The 17,978-nt window shown below is 38.1% G+C and overlaps 1 protein-coding gene and 1 long non-coding RNA gene across 4 annotated transcripts in view; both read right to left on the bottom strand.

The window, feature by feature from the left end:
• Window positions 1-17,978, bottom strand: part of LOC129726830 (protein lava lamp) — a 302,877-nt gene that overhangs the window by 115,329 nt on the left and 169,570 nt on the right. The window lies entirely within an intron of this gene.
• On the bottom strand, window positions 3,218-4,659 carry LOC129726832 (uncharacterized). The gene is made up of 3 exons (XR_008728420.1): window positions 4,576-4,659; window positions 3,735-3,773; window positions 3,218-3,407 (listed from the first exon to the last, which is right to left on the bottom strand). It is a non-coding gene; the product is annotated as an uncharacterized LOC129726832 (long non-coding RNA).

Below are 17,978 nucleotides of genomic sequence, written 5' to 3'. Positions count from 1 at the left end.
TTTTATTTTAATCGCTCAACAAAATCACTCACTACACTAAGAATACTTTAACCTTTTAAATGTTCACCTCAAATTTCCAAAAAACAGCTTAAATTAGCAGAAATACATAAATTTCAACTGTATGTATTTTCATCTGTTTTCACTGCCTTGAAGAAAATCAAAAGTTGCCAAATCGGTTTCTGTTAATACGAACAAATCATACTGAAAATGTTGAATTATTCCGACATAATTGATATAATTGGACAACACTGCTGTGGTTACCTAGGTTACCATATTTGCACGTAAACAACTAAAGCGGATATCTAGGTAACCTACTACGACGGGCTGCGGCTACGTTCATTCATGATAATGTGATTCATTCATGATTAACAGTGCACTACAGTGTGATGAATATGGGGGCTTCGTGAGATGAATAATTGAGCAGAGATTTAAGTTTTGAGATGGATATGGGAGCGTTGTGCAAAATGGTTTGTTTCACAAAATTCAGGATAAATCTAGCTAAGTTTACTAAATATACAATACTGAACGGTTCTATAAGAGCACGTAAGCGTATTTTGTTTATTTGTTCAATGATTTCATGAAAATTTGTTGTTTAATTCGTGCATTCTTCGTGAATATCGGCTTAATGAGATGAATAATGGAGCAGTTCCCCTTCTATTGTTTGAACTCATTCCCGGCAAATCAAATATGTCATTGATCACATAATAAGATTATTTAGTCCCTAGGTAAGTAATGGCGCTAGCGTCGCTGGATTTTTACAGGCTATGTAGAAAGTTGATCTGCTTGGGAACGTAACGTCAAACGTCGTTACACTGAACGGAATCGCCGAGTCTTCATTAGAGAATTTATTATTCAGAAGTATCAGACGGGTTAAATTAAAAAAGTCATATGAAATACTCGATGCACTAATAATTCACGTTAAATGATATGATTCGCTATGCACATTTGTAAAAAAATATCATCAATGAAAAATTTTGCATTTATATTTTCAGTGATAGTTGTCGATAATTTACAGTATAAATTCAAGCACATATGTGAAAGAAAATCATCCATGTCAGCCCCATTAACTCATTCCTGGCGGGTGATGCCGTATGGCATCACCTGACATCTGAACTTGGATTACAACTTACCAAATAAACTTGATATTTTGAACGATTAAAGTATTGAAAATGGTTTGAGAACAGATCAATCTACTATACGACACCCAGTTTGTGTTAATTGTACGCGTAGTTGCTGAGTAATAAGAGTTTAAAGGTCATTTTTGGAGGTAAAATCTGATTACTCTCCGCCGGGAATGGGTTGAGGAAATCATATACAAACATGAACTGTTTTACGATTTAGTTTCACACCGTTTCACTTTTGATGTGCTCATCCATAATCTTTCCCATAGTTAATAACAGTCATTTTAACTTTTTAGTGTTGCCCTTTTTTGTTTGAACTGCGCAAGCAAAGGGTTATAATCAGTTCTAAAATGATATACAATCGTTAACAGCTAAAGTCAAGCAATGAAAACACATTTATGTGCGAGCAATTTGGTTCAGTGTAGTCTGCTTTTCTTTGGCAGTTTTTGCCCATAACAAGGCTCAAAATAGAGGTAGGTCTACTGGATCATGAATCTCAAAGCAGTTCTCAAGTCGAATCGCGACAAATCGACTCTAGTGCTTGGGATCTTTTGTGCAACATGATTTGCCTCGAATACAATGGGCACACTAGCGACATTACTTATCTAGGGACTAAATTTCACATAACGGCTCAAGACAAGTTTAATTAGCATCACTTAGTACAGCTAGAAAAAAGTTCACACGACTGATCGCTATTGCAATTTCAGATGACACACGATAAATTTTTTGGCGTTGTTCAAGGCTGTGCAAATTATTTTCGTTGTGTTTTCTCTTAGGAATAGTACGCAGTGTTAGCCAAACTAGTAACCTTGCATACTAACATGGCGACGGCAAATAAAGTTATCTAGTTTTCACATAAATCTGTGAATGCATAGTTTAACAAAATCGAATTTCGTTCAACATTCAACAAAATACTAATATATTCCACAATTCTGCGTGGTGCGATCCTCCACTCTATACACGACGCTCGTTACGACACAGTATCGAATCGTGTCAAACGATCAGTCAACCACCGCATCTTATCGTGTCATCGCGAATCCCATAAACCACACACCAACAGCACCGATTATTGGTTATGTTTATTGCTTACACAACCTAGCGTGGCCTGCAGATTGCAAGCCCTGGGGCAATTCGCGAATTTGTAATCTCTCTCTCTCCAATTGAGTAAATAGGTACGCCAGGCACACACATCACAAAATAATCAACCGGTAAGCTACGCTGCTCGTTTCTTACCTTTCACGGGTAACCAACGAGTTGAATGTGTCAAATGACGATCTAATCGGCTGATAATATTCGCTCATCGTGGCAGTCCTTACCGTCACATGATCAAGCGTCGATTGCCGCCACCGCTGCTGGTTTGATTGCGAGTTTTGCATAACCGTAAGATCAGTTAGTGGCCCACAGGATAGGTACGCGGAAAGTGAAAAAATTAAAAATGAAAGTCCTACTCTCCGCGAGAATATCGAATTTCACCCAGCAGAAGATTGTTTTCTTTTTTTTTGCGTTGAACGGGTGACATAAGGTAGTAAACTGAAAACCTGCCCTTCAAAAGAAATTGGCTGACAGGCGAAGTGCGCTGCGGTGGGTCATAATCGTGACACGGGTGGACGGTCAGGCGGTGAATTATTATGAAAGTAAGTGTGGACAAGTTTTAGTTCGGTGCTCCACGAGATTGCCGAGAGACAACCGGGCATGGGCGTGATTGGCTAGTTGACTGGCATGTGTAATAACAAATGCAAAACTATAACGTTCGGAAAGATTTTAACGGGAGCCTAGTTTCAGGGGATGAAGCGCAAATTTAGGTTTAATCCTGACAAGTAACGGACAGTTGATATCTGGTTCGAAAAGTATTATGAAACACGGAAACTGGTTCGCAGGCTTTTAATGTATTCCAGTTCATGTTTGAATAATTAATTATTTGGGCTTGGTTGTTTTCATCCCGTATCCTCATGCATAACCGGTCAGACAAAACCGCCCAAACTTGATGTTTTTTTTTTTCTCCAGAGGTGTTAATCATGGTACCCAAATTAATACTATACACAATCAAATCATCGAAAAAAGCTTCGAAATGCTTTTGTGGTCTTCTTTACCTTTCTTGCTTGGTTTTTGATGGTTTGCTGAAATAATTCATCATCCAAACTAGCGATCGACATCGGTACGAAAAGTTACGTCCGGTTTTCGGTCCAGTCCGAGATGACAATTACGATGCTGACTCCGTTCTACATCCGGTCCGCATGTGACACATGATTAGAAAGCGCTATTTTGGCGAACGAACAAAGGCAAAGCCTTAAATGTGTAAAGTGTTAGAAAATGTCGAAAAACGAGATATGATACATGATATAAGGACAAAGTATTTTTTGGTCAAATTCACGCAGCTACCCAGATTGAAAAGCTCAGGTAAAAAGTTCCACGAACGGCCTTAGGATTTCGCAATTTTTTCCCGGAAATTAATCAATTGATTTATTCAATTTTCTCTTCAAAAACGCTTAACCTTTAAGCCGTACATCGATTGAATCGAAGTAAGTAAATAAGCTTGCGTTAAGTATTGTCAGCAATTCGGGAAAAATATGATCTAAAAATATTACAACAGATAATTTTGTTGTTTTTACTTACGGCCGTTTGATCAGCTTTATTTATTGTTTCTCGATTTACCTGGAAGAGAAAATACAAAACAAAATATTAATATTGTTGTAACAAAACTTTTACAAAGTGAATAAAGAAATGTTGCTCAAACAGTTCACTTTCTAATCAAAGATACACTTTCCCGAATATCTCCCACTGGATTAATAAATTGAAATCCGAAAACCATGAACGAAATTCGCTGTCTACATTGTGTACAAGCACCGTACACAAATTATACAGTATTAAAGTTGGAATGACTTCAAACGAGCTTCCCATCAGCCATCGCCTGGCCGGCCGTCAATGCACTGCTCGTAAAGATACTTTTCATCAAAGAAAACTGCACGAATCTATCAATCACCGCCAATTGCAGACGCCCCCACCGCATAAATGATGGATAGTTATTAATAAAAATAGATTCTCAGTCTGTTCGATCGGCCGACAAACTTTCGTCTGTTTTGCAGTGCCGCCCTGTCGGGTCTCGATGCACTGCACAGCCATTAGCTGATGCGACCTCCATTCACAACAATAACAACAACAGCAACAACAAGGCGCCTGTTAGCAGGATGCGCACAGAACGTCGGATTTTCCGCTACAACACGGTCCAATGGAGCCATCATGACAGCCGATGATACTGATTATCTTCCAGCAGGGAATTGATAGATGCACGATTACTTTGTTGCGACAGGGAATCTCTCTCTATCGCCGATTGACCTGCCCATGATAGACCCATCATTGCCCTTAGTCGTGGCAGAAAGCGATAAGCAACTTCCTCCTCCGGAAAAGGTCATTAGGCGAACCACGAACCAATTGGCTACCGGTTTTACCTACTTACCAGCAGATGATACTTTCTAATCCATCCAGCGATCATGGTGGGTTTGACTGTGAACTTTAACTTGAGTCGCGAAAGCCCTTGGAGGGTCGACCTTCTACGGGTTTTCTTCACTCGAGACTAAATAAAAACAAACATCACCTCCAGCAGCGTATTGATTACAAACTTGTTCCCAATGAATGCCGACATTCCGTTGCTATAAATTGTGGAAACCTTTCGGTATTGCGCATGATTTTCCTTTGGGAAATTTGGTTGCCATGGTAGTTATAAAAGCAAACTTTTATTACTTATGTACGTTCCGTGATGTTCATGCCATCTACCAGAGGTCAATCAAACGTGCAGGTTGAGAATCAAGGGTTAGTTCTTCAACGTTAGCATTATAAACGTGCACAGCCCTCATCTCGGAAGTACTCATGATGATAAACATGAATTCTACGCGCAGTTGAAGCGTAAATACGACCACTTCCCAAAACTTGATGTCCAGATTGTCAGCGGGGATTTCAATGCTCAGGTCGGCCATGGGTAGGAATACAAACCGGTGGTTCGAAGGTTTAGTGCACACCAGCTGACTAACGAAATGGGCCCAAGACTTATCGACTCCGCAACCTCCAAAACATGGCCGCTGGACCAGCTGGAGGAAGCTCCTCTCGAGGACTGTTGAAACACCCTCAAAACAGCCATCAACACCGTAATGGATAACGTCATCGGCCATGTGGGACGAACCCAAGAAAACGAGTTGTTCAACGACAAATATAGGAGGGTCACGGATGAGGAGAACGCCGCGGGGGCGGCTGAGATGCGCAGTGCCACTCGTCAGAATGTAAAAAGACAGAGAGAGAAGAAAGTGCAGCGAACCCAAATCATTCGGGAGAAAAAGCACCGCCTGGAGGAGGAGGAGTATGCAGATCTGGGACAGGATCTGAATCTTGAAACTCAACGCATCCAGCAGAGGCTTTGTGCCGCGAGCCGAAATGTGCCAGGATAAAGATGGTAGTATTCTGGTAGTATTCTGAGGTGACCGAAAGGTGGAGGCAGCACTTCGACAAACACCTCAATGGCACCCAAGCAGAGGACCATGGCGGCGGAGATAGCGATCCCGTCGTTGCGACAAACGTAGAAGACGTGCCAGCCCCAACGATAAGCGAAGTTAAGGATGCCATCAAGCAGCTGGAAAACTATAAGTCGGCTGGGGAGGATGGCTTCGAAACGGAGCTCATAAAGATGGCCCCGGAAATGCTGGTCACCTGTTTGCACCGGCTGATTGCAAGAATTTGGGATGAATAGCTACCGGAGGAATAGAAGGAATGGGTTGTCTGCCCTACCTATTAGAAAGGACACAAGTTGGACTGTGGGACATATCGTGCGATCACCGTCCTGAATGCCGCCTACAAAGTGCTTTCCCAAATCATTTTCTGCCGACTTCCAACGCTGGCCAACAGATTTGTGATCGGTTTTGTCGAAGGACGGTCAACGACGGAGCAAATCTTTACAATACGGCAGATCCTCCAGATGTGAATACAGTATCCACACGCACCACCTATTCATCGACTTCAAAGCCGCGTATGACAATATCAATCAAAAAAAACTATGGAAGGTCATGGACGAAAACGCATTTCCGGGGGGGTAATTGACTGATAAAGGTTACAGTGGATGAGACGCAGTGCTGTGTGCGGATTTTGAGTGAATTGTCGGGTCCAAATTTGTAGAAGTAAGATGTCCGAAAATAAAGTGATAGGTGATTTTTGAAGAAAAACAGTTAAGGAATCCTAGTTTTGGCCAGCTATTACTACCTCTTGACAAAAATAGTTCCTCTTGTAATTAAACTTGTAAGAAGGAAACAAAATTGAAACAAAGTATAATAGAGCAATCAGCGTAACAGAAAGATATTACCACTTGCTCTCAACAGTGAAATTGCTAATCATAGAAGTGCGCCACACAGCAGGCACTCGGATTATAAAATGCACGTTTTCATGATTTTTCAACATTAAAACGAAATCATCATCATCATAAAATCGTTTTTCATCAATCAAACGAAGGCGAATTTTCGTTTGGAAATCTTGTATCATATGCCCAACATCTTTTCAAATATTCTAAACAAATTGCGTTCCCTTTGACCAATTTACTTATCGTACTGTTTAAACAAAATAAATATCTATATTGCTTGAGCGTAGAAAGTTAGCTGGTTTAAATGAAAACTATTAGAACAAAGAAAATATTTCAATTCAGTTTTTCAACAAAATTTGCCAATAATGTATTATTATTATTTTTTTTCTATTTCACCTCTACCTTTAACCGTACAACCACTACAACCGTTACTAACTCGACATATCCAGCATGAGTTGGCGGTTTGACGACGGCGACGGGAGTTATATCCGCGCAAACCTACTGACCTATTGACAGCATCGATTGGAATGATGACTAGCCAAGAAGAGTTGATTGACTTTTTCCTTTAGCCGATTCCGCGCTATTTTATCTCCCGGTCCCGCCCGATACACGTCACATGATCATGACCATCACCACTCGCCCATCGACGTCAACTTTTTCTTCCGATTAGGGTGACTTACACCGGTTTGCTATGCTTTCATCATTCGGTAAAACTAGAATGAGAGGGTCACCCTAACACTGGTTATTACTAGCTGGATGAATGGGATGTGACTCATTTTGCTCTATCTTCCGTTTCTTGGAGATCCACCAATGTCTGGTCTCGGTCTGGACAACTCCCTAGTTCCACACAGACACAAGCGGTGCTCTCCACAGCCCCGGTACTTGACCTAGCGTTCTTTTGAAGCGATCACTGCCGTTCAGCTAATTTGCGGACTTCGGGATCGTAACTCAGCCATAATTGACTGCTCGGTCAGATATAGGTAGTGTCAGTGAAGGCGGATGAGTGAATTCTCGCTTTCCAATCAGGTTTGAATGATACTGACGGCAATCAAGTTCAAAGAGAACGACAAGCATTTTTTGCCACTTTTTCTGTGTCAGGGAAGGTAACTTCTCGTAGTGCCTATATGTAGTCGCGCAGTTGTTACTATTTTTTTGTCTATAAAAGTTATCCAATAATCCAACAGTGGCAAGATGGAAACCGATGATTGTTGATTTTATCTAATTAGAGCTACCCGACCGGTGGCAGGTTTTTTTTTAATTTTCAATTAAAAACTCATCAGTTGGGCAAATAAAACCCGTGAATGTACTCTTGCGCCATTAAGCGCCGCCTATAACTCTTTATTGTCATTTGGCATCAACAAGTCAAGTGGCGGCTTCGTATTATTTTTTGACGAAACTTTCTCTTTCGCTTCTTTGCGAAAAGATGAAGTTGATTCCGCTTTGGACACTCTGAAGAAAATAGCAAGTTCAAATGTCAATGGGACATTTAAAGGTTTCATGCGTTAATATCTTTGAATTTTGGATTTCCAGGATTCCAGGATTAAAAATGAAATAAATCATCGTACTATTTTTTATAACCTGAAATGGCATAGCGAAACAAGAAACTAGGCATTATTCGTATTACTGTGAAAATAAAAAGGTGAGAAATCGTCTCGCTTAAACATTGTAGTTAGTTAAAACTGAGAATCAGAGTTTTAAAAAAATTTAACGTGATAATACCAAAACTTGACCGAACGAATTGTAAAGTGAACGCTAATAGTTATAAGCAGCGGCGTACGATAGCATCTGACTACCTTCGATGAAGGGCAATCTACCAGAATTAGAAATCTGGAAATTATTCAGAAAATACGTATCAAAACAAGCGATTTTAGTTCTGAAAACAAAACAAAATGGAAAAGTCTGTGCCTAACTGCACAAATGTAGACTTGGCGTTGAATGGCGATTGTTCCCTACGACGAATGAAAAACATTGAATTGAAAATTACAACTCTTACTTCTATTCGTACTGCGAAACTGCTCTTATAGCACAATAAAACCTACTGCTAAGATCTACGCAACAAAGTACACAGGTGTACGGGATCGTAATGCTGTCGTTGTGATCCTAGCTTTCGACATCATTTAGAGTCTGGGGTGTGGCACATGAGTGAAGAGTGGGCACATGAATTCTCGAACATTGTTAGGCCAGGATACATTTAGCCATATTAAAAACCGTTTCTCGAAGACGGAGGAATAAAGAGCAGAAACAACAGTCCAATAGCTGACAATTGGAGGGTTACCTGTGTGGTCCCCGTGGATCTGTGGTTAGAGATGTCGGTCGGCTAGCTCTCCCACACATGGTTGTGATGTCGGGTTCGATTCCCGATCAGGTCGAGGATCTTTTCGGGCTGGAAATTTTCTCGACTCAGCACTGGGGCACGGAATATAAAATACATGTTTCCTTTTTTTTATTTTACTTGTATGATGCAGTGGCGTAACCAGAAATTATTTCTGAAGCGAAAAGGGGTTTAATTTTGAGGAACAAAAAAAATGAATTGGACATTGATTATTTTCACTAAATTCGAACATTTCCCAAACATGCCGGAAGTGACATAAATGGTACCAAATATGCCAGAAGGGATGGTAAAGGTAAAATTTCGGAATAAAAATTGAAAACGACCACAAAAGAGCAAAATTCAGAATAATTGAGTCTTAAACACTGGATAATCGAATTCCGGATAATCGAGTCCGACCTGTATGCGGCAAGTTGGGATTAGTTTACCATCTCAAATGTACAACAATTCAGTAGCTTCCGCTTTGTATAAATCCATAACGGTGTCGGCCATGTCCTTGCGATAGTTAGGGTAAAGAAGGAGAATGTAAGAAAAAGGTGTCACAGTTGTTGTTGTTGGAGACCGAGTTCACCTCTGCATCTCCACGACTGCGACGGGAAAGAAGGGTTGAGCCACCGTGGTAAGTGACTGAATCTAACGATGTTGCGCACGACATTGACTCATTACTATCCTCTGTTTTTTTTTTTCAAAAACTGCGAATCAATAGGTGTGGCGCGCGTAAATCATCCAGGTTTTTAGATGCATATAAATTACCAATTCCGAGAACCGTTGAGACAGCAAACGCACTTCGGCAGACGTGGTTCTTTGAAAGGTTTACTCTCCGTAATCACGATATTTTTCGATCAAACGAAACCTACTTCGATTTGCGACATGCTTGTATAAAACTATTGGGAGTCTCAGTTTAGACCGTTTAGCCGGTCAGACCGTGACCGAGTTTATTTGCTAAGTCTTTACGACTGCGGTAGGAATGAAGGTTTGTATTGTCATGTCTCCGTGGTAATTGAATTTGACACGACTGCAAGTTTAACGTCTGTTTTAAGACCAAATATCAAAATTTTATAGAGTTTGTCCACATATTAGCATCGTTTTACCCATCTTTTGAAAAAAAAAAGATCTTAAATCGGACAAAAATGAGCTCAAAACGGTGATTCTACGAAACCGGTTTTGGCATAGTTTTAGTATATTTCACAGAGCAAAATAATATCGATTATTTTTGAGCATTAATGGTAATTCGCTAATATCTTGAAGTGGTAGACAAATTATATCTTATTTTGGATAAAATGGCGTCATCAAACATCAAAAATTTCCAGTTTGTCAAAAATTCAAAATGGCGCCATTGTTGCCCCTTAAGTTGAAATATGTTCAAACTCGGGGGAATTTATTTTCACATCAAACTTCATCAAAAAATTATACATAGAAGCCAAGGCAAAAAAAATTGTTGCACTGTGTATTCACTGTTTCAAATTTTCTGAAAAATTATTTCTCTGAGTGTCATTGTGTTTCGTTGTAAGCATTAATGCTGAGTTTTTTAGCATTACGCGAATAGTGATGGATAAAGATAGTACTGTCTCGAAAGAAATTTCACCGTTTCATTATGATAAACAGACTTCCTGAAATCTCGCTCGTACAAAAAAGAGACAATGCGCTTTGAGCTACAAGTCTCGTTTCTCATTCAGTCGTTTTGTGCTGTGCGCCACATGCGAGCGAGAGAACTTGCAATACGTACGAGCCATGTCTCGTCGCATGGAATTTCTTTTGCGACGTACACGAAGATATCTCGTCTCTCAACGTAACGAGCGCGGTGCATGGGCGTTGCGCACACGAGACAGCTTGCGCGCAAATTCTCGTGAGCTCGTCTCGCGAGCTAGTTTCACATATTGCTTTGAGCTGATGGCGCAAGGAAGAAATTGATTTTGCCCAGAGGGATGAAGACAGGAGATTTTATGTGATTTATTATTTACGGTGTTATAGGAGCTTGCGTCAGAGCACTGTTTGAATAATGAATGGTGTGTAAACTAATTCATTTGTTTATCAAATCATATGTTGATTAAACCGACTTTTGTTAACAATAATGAAGAACGTTTTGTTACCATATATATATATTATTATTTTCTTTGCGAACGGTATAAAAATGCATGATATTTTTAACTGAAACAAATATATTAGATGCAGAGTGTTATGTTGGTTAACGTGGAGATGCTGTCAGTTTCTGTCGTCGTTTAAGATGTCATTGACTATTATATAATAGAAACCATTCCACAGAAAATCATATTCAGTTTTGTACTTATAAGATTAGATGTGATTTTTAATTCGAATACAAGCCTTTCGGGAGTTAAAAATAACAGAACCACTAAACCAATATAATCAATTTTATATTCTTCAATACATGTTGGGGGTAAAGGTGTTGGAGAGAATTTTCAAATAAGGTATAGATATTGCAAATCAGATATATGACTCTAGAGCCACATTAACTCTAGTGCGACTATATATACTCGTATTTATAGTAATCTGATCTTCTTTTGCTGTTAGGGGAATATTACCTTGTGCAACGATGTGAACTTTTGTAATAATCTTAGTAATATTGTTTTATGAAATTTTCCAACTAATGCACCTCCAGAAGGGTCTGAGGGCTCATACTGTATCGAAGACACAAATCTTTGAGTAACTCTGGGAGACGCGTTGCTCGAATCATGTCGCTGATACATGATGCTTTCGATACCGGAGACAAAAATGCAATTCAATGCTACGGTGTTATATTATCTAGTAAATATATGTTTTATAATGTGCAACATGGAATTTGTGAATGAATTTCAACCATTTCATGGTTCGACTCGTCAAATGCGGAGTGTTAATCCTAGAAAGATAGTCTGCGTCAATTTGAGTCCTGAGTGTTATCATGTCAAATGTCCTATCATCATCGAATATCTACCATTTTTGATTTGGCTGAATCTCAGCACACGTACCTGACTTAACAAACTGAATATTTTTCGAGGGCGGGCAATTTTTTCAGACTCACGAGAATTTTTTTAAAAGAACATAAGTATTTTGGTATATGTTTGATTCAAAGCATTGTAGCTCAGAATCCTTCAGTTGTACAAAATAAACTGTCTGAGAATGAATTGCAGGTACCTAATAATGCTTTTAAAAAAATACACCCCAATAAAACCTTTTTTGGTCAAAATAAATTATAAACAAACACCTTATCTTAATTGACAAACAAAAATTAAGAGTTATTTTTTTTCTCATTTTCTTTTCGAAGAAATCCGAAGTTATAACAAAATTTCTGGTTTAAATTTCAGGATGGTGGAATGAAATGTAAATATTTTTATTGAAGGTAATTTTGCAAAACATTCATGCTCTCATGATTTTGGGTGGGGGCGGGCATCGCACTTTTTGGACTAAAATGTCTATCTAAATAACTTATTTTGAGAAAAAAAGAACTGAGAAATCCGACTTTGTAACCCTTTCCCGTTCACATGATTTAAAAATACTTTCGGGTCAATTTAAGCAAAATACTTTGTAGACCAATTAAATGAGTGTAAAATATTGCATTTTGAAGAAAAAAGTTAAATTTGAAATGGTGCTTCAGAGCATCTTTAAGCACAGCAGGGACTTTTTTATTCATGACTCAAAATATTACCCCTAATATTTAACTATTTGAAGTATTTATTAAAAATGATTTAAAAGCGGAAGAAAACCAGATGTAATTTTCCAAGAAAAAAATAAAGTTTATGATTTTAAGAGGTTTTAGTAAACATTTTCAATCAAAAAGTTCGACTAGCTTTTGTTGTCAAAGTATTTGTTTAGAAGGTTTACTGCCCATAAACGCATAAGAGTCACACAGCCAAAAACGTACAACTGAGTAAAACGCAGTAGACGCAGGTAAACCATAGCATTTTTTCCTTTCTATGGATTCAATCAAAGAAACAAAAATTTAAAATAAGCATTCATCCGAGGTAAATATAATTGTGCAGAATATTTTTATATGCAATTAGGTCATTATTGTTCCGATCAGTACACTTTATTTAGTCTTTTAATGAAAGTTACCATGATTTTCTGCTTACTGGTTTTAGCTCTGAGCCGGTTATGCGTTTATTCGTAACGTGGGCCTGACCAGAATCAATATTTTTTTCATTATTTTAGCAACAAACCTAACTTTTGTTGTAAATTTTCGAGAGCACACGTAATGTAAAGAAGTTTCTAAGGTTTATCTCAAAAGTGATGAAAACTCACATGGGACTGTTATGCATTTATGGGCAGTTTAGAAGAATGAACAAAATCTTAGAACATCTAAGAATCGTCGAAACATTACAGAAAAAGTTATGGACAAAAAACTACTTTTGAGGGGTGTTTTCCTTTCATTCAGTACTCGGTTGGATACAACTAGAAACAGTTGAACTCTTATGAGTAATACATTTCTTTTGACAAACTTTCAAATGCATACAGTCTGGTTTGCTACTATCTGCAACCTTCGCAGAAATATGGACTCAGAATATGGTTATTTTCAGCAAAAAAACTAGAAATATCTTTACAACAAATAAAAATAGCAAACCAATATATTCTACAAAAATGCAAGGTTTAGCAGAATGAACAAAATCTTAGAACATTTTGAATTGTTTCGACGATTACAGAAAAAGTTATGGCCGAAAAATTAAATTTGAGGAGTGTTCCTCGTAAAACTCTGCTTCGTCATATCAGACGTACAGTTAGAAGATTACAGTGTTCAGCAATTCTTTTTCTTATATATTTTCCTACAACTTTGCTGAAGAAAGCAATCTGGTATTTTGAAAATTAGAAAAAAAAGTTTTTATATCTAACTACTAGGAGGATTGATAAAAAAACCGAAAATGCAAAAAGAAAGGCCTTGTTATATGGAATAAACTTGCTGAAGACACTGGGTACATACAATCAATATTTCACAGTCGAATCTAAAACGATCACGGTTTTTCGTGTTTAGACCACTGTGGGTTGCTTTGAAAAAAAATTACTATTTTACTTTATTTTTTGCTAACCAAGATCAAGTTTTCATTAACAATTCACTCTGGCCCAAAAAGTTTAAAAAAATACATAGTTTGCCAAGTCAAACACGAGTGCAAAGTTCCATTTAAATCGAATAAAATTGACTTTCCCTAACAGAACCGCACAAAATAAGTATTATTTTGAGCCTGGTACACGAGAAAGTCTCACGAGCTCTGTCGCACGAGCTGTATCATGTATGTACAGTACAGGCGTCTCGCTCAATTCGTAGTGCGACGAAACATCGCTTGCGCATCGCAATCCGAACCGAAAGAGAAGCGAAAGAGCAACCTGCAAATCGCATGTGACGTTGTCTCGTCTCGTCGCACGTACATGGAAATTCTACGAGCGAGAGAAAGATTTCTCTCGTCGCTTGAGAAAAAAGTACGTGCACAGGAAGTCTGATGATAAACGACAGCTAGCGTCACGTTGATAACGAAATTTTCGATTTACCAAAGGAACGGTGAGTATCATTTGGTTGGATTTTCAGAGGCTCTTTTATTTCGTGATCGTGAACGATGTGCGTGAATTATTTCATCGAAGTATGACAACTCGTCTCAAGAATGAAATTCTAGTGTGTTTGAAAGGTCGCTGCGTTGATTGAAAGTGAAAATTGAACAAGATTGGCTGCAATTTTCACAGAATCCTAGTAGTAGAAATGATTTGTATCAGCCTTGCTAGTTATGCACAATATCATCGTATTGTGGTGAACATCACACTGCTGCGCATTTTAAATGGCTTCAAATCACACTTGCAATTTAATAATAATTTAATAATAGCCTTGAAAAACGCCGATTATTGCAATTGTAAATTCATTCAGCTATCGCAAAAATGTGTCATGGTCAGATCTCGTACGATACTGTCATTATAAAATGGACTTCGCCTGTGTTATTCTCTCATTTCCTTACCTGCGCAAAGTTTTTATTTCATATGTAGAAATACTAATATACGAGAAATAAACCTCTTTTCGTTCTGTTCTTGATATTTACTTCAGAGCTATCTTCTAACTAACTCTGGCTTCATTTCAAGTTCTAACAGTTTGTGTTAGTTTCGTAATACGAATGTACGAAAAAAAATCTCATTTATGCTGGTTACCAGCGAACCAGATCGATGGAGTTCTCACAAACACAACAAAAAAACACGTATCGTGTCGTGTTCTGCTTTAAAGAAAAACAATCAAATTGCTCTTGTGGTGGATGGAAGCCCATATCAAGAGTGTAACTGTTGCGTGTTGCATATTGCTGCTGTGCGACTGGGCGAAAATTTGAGCAATATGTTTCAGAATGAACTCGATTGTGTTCAAACAGTTTGTGTGTAGTGGTAAGTTTTTGTAATAATTCTAATTAAACACTCTTTTTTATTGAATGTTTGGTGACCTTGAAGAGAGACGTTATTGGATTGACTTTATGTCATTCAAAAATAATGTTGAAGGTTGCTGGAACACAGAAGTAGGTAGAGTACCCACTTTATCATCAAAAAAACAACTGAACCACACTCGATGAAAAATTTATGTAAAGTTTCAAATTTAATTAAAGGTAAAAACTCCTTTTACTGTTTTAATTGCTTGTTTGGTTTTAGTTTTTACAAAGCTGGAACAGCGATGATACCATGAACAAACGAAATAGCGATATGATGATGAAAAACCCATAGGATGGTGTTAAGTACCTACGAAGAGGACTAACGCAAATGCCAAAGCGGCGCGGCGCAGGTGATAAAATAAATGAATTCGAAAAATGGGACGGACTGCGTTGCACACTGTTTGTAGGTGAGCAGGTCCACAAAAATGCCACATTTTTAATATTTTTTTTAAATTGTCATTTTTGATTTGGCTTAAACTTTGCATGGACGTTTCTATATGCAAAAGATGCCATTTTGTGTCATTGGTTGATTTTTTTGGACAACGACTCATTTTTGAGAAGCTATTGAAAAACGCTATTTTGGGAAGGTATTGATGTTTACAAATATTTTTAGGGGCAAAATAGTTTGATCGGTGTGACGGTTTCGGCGAAGCTGTAGATAATAATTTTATCTTTCTGACAAAAATGTACACTCTGAAAAATAACTAACTTAATTTTTGAAAAAAAAGAGTAAAGAAAAATAGAAAATAATTATCTAAAAAAGCTTATTTTTAAAATATCTATTTCTTTTCATAAAAATTATGAAAAATTACCTATACAATGCAACCAGTCCGATGGGGGAATCAGGAAAAAGTTATGATTTTTTGACCCCCTTTTTGCATTTCCCTTTTCAGAGAGCTCAGTATTACTTTATTAATGCACTACATTATGTTAAAGTATAGTATTTTAGACGCGCTCAAGAGAACCATTAGAAATTTATGAAAAACTACGTATCACTGCGTCGTACCTATGAAAAAAAAAATCCTAGCTATAAATTGAGTTGAACGAAAAGACTATATGGCATGGTATGGGTCACAAAGCTTACGTCCAGGCTTGTAAATGGTAACGGTAAAACAATTACACACTGCGATAATCGTTTTCTTTTTCTTCTAACGTTTCACCGCAACGTTTCGTCTAACCACATCACTGCTGCTGCTCAGTCAGCATCATATTCGACCGATTTATTATTCTCCTGTGGCTATCGTTTCTCTCTGTACGACGCGCCACGTATGGAGAGAAAACACTACGAGCGACAAGAGTTGCTCGCCTCTCATAGCTGATCATCTGTTTTAAGACTTCAAGACGGCGAACGATTCAGTGAAACGCAACGAGTTGTGATAGATTATGCTTGAACATACATACAACAATACATTAAGCTCATACGTGCGACTCTTGACGGTTCCACAACAAGTGTACAAAGGTGAAATTTTCGACGCATTTCGTGTTCGATAGTCTGAAGCTGTCGAAGATACTTGAAAAAATGTTTACGAAGAGCGATCATGACTTACCGTTGTTTCGAAACATTTTGTGAAAGCAAGCTACATGTAAATAATTTTCAATCAATTGTTAGAGGATTCTGATAAAACTGATGAAGATGCATTTTTACTCTTGAAAACATATCCTGATTTAGCTGATGCCGTTAAACTTTTTGCATGTCTTCAAACATTGTTACAATTAAAAACATAGAGAGTAAATATATAATTTGCTATGCATGTAAGTTCATAAGATTATAACCTAACTTCTAATTAAAAAATTAAAGCTCCGTTTGCACTACAAAGACTTGAAAACTATCAAACAAGGAACTTATATCTAGAGTCTAGACAAGTTACAGATATGTTAAGTATGTTGTAAAGTTTTTTATTAACATTCTTATTACGGAACCATCATACATCATAATAGAGTGAGCTGTTTATTTTCTCCCACCACAATTAAAACTGATACAAGAACAAGGTATCGCGCCGGCGAGCCACTTACAGGTTAATCCGTTTTCCACTTAGCAGCAGTGATCGGTCAGGGAAAAAAACAAAGCACTGGTTCGTGTTCAGACGATCACTTGTAAGTAGATCCAGTGTAGGCCTATAAAGAACGGTCGGGTTGTTCGCGTGCGAAAACCGTTGAACGAATTTACATTCCAAGTACTTGTACCACTCTGGCAGATTCACTCCGTCGCGCGGGTGAATTCGGAAACGGTACCTTCGCGATAAGTGGTTACAAGAATGAATTTTTATTTCTCAGAGCCGTTGAGGGAAACTTTAGCGAAGCTAGTTGCATCAATCACTACATAAAAATTATCGGAAACGTATAAACATAATCACTTTGATCTATTTTAGACAACAGTTTTACCCAACTTGAGCGCATTAAAAATGACCAAATCAGTTAAACATCATCAGTTAAACATCTGAACCCACTGTGTAGGCATGTCCAGTCGGCAGGAAAATAACTTAATCACGGAACTTTAATTGCGACTAATTGTTTCCACTCACGTACACTCCGAGAGAAGTTAGTGGGAGTGCAAAAAAATACTCGATTATTTTCACCTCGATGCTTCGGATTCATTGCACTTGAATACTCAGCAGGATTTGCACAAAAACGTGCGGATGTATCGTTAGACTCCCCGTGAAGGAAAATTGATCAACTGCGTGAGACAAATTTGGCCTGAAGCGTAAATTTATAAATTTTGCGACGCAAGCCTCGAACGAGTGTTTTGTTTGAAATGTTCACTGGAATAATGAAGCCGAATCTCATTGAGAAAGGTTGCAAACGCAAGTTTACTAACAAGA

The sequence above is a fragment of the Wyeomyia smithii genome, chromosome 3 (genome assembly GCF_029784165.1).
Source record: "Wyeomyia smithii strain HCP4-BCI-WySm-NY-G18 chromosome 3, ASM2978416v1, whole genome shotgun sequence".
NCBI lineage: Eukaryota > Metazoa > Arthropoda > Insecta > Diptera > Culicidae > Wyeomyia > Wyeomyia smithii.
The sequence above is the reverse complement of the archived record's forward strand: the minus strand, read 5'-3'. Positions and strand labels throughout refer to the sequence as shown.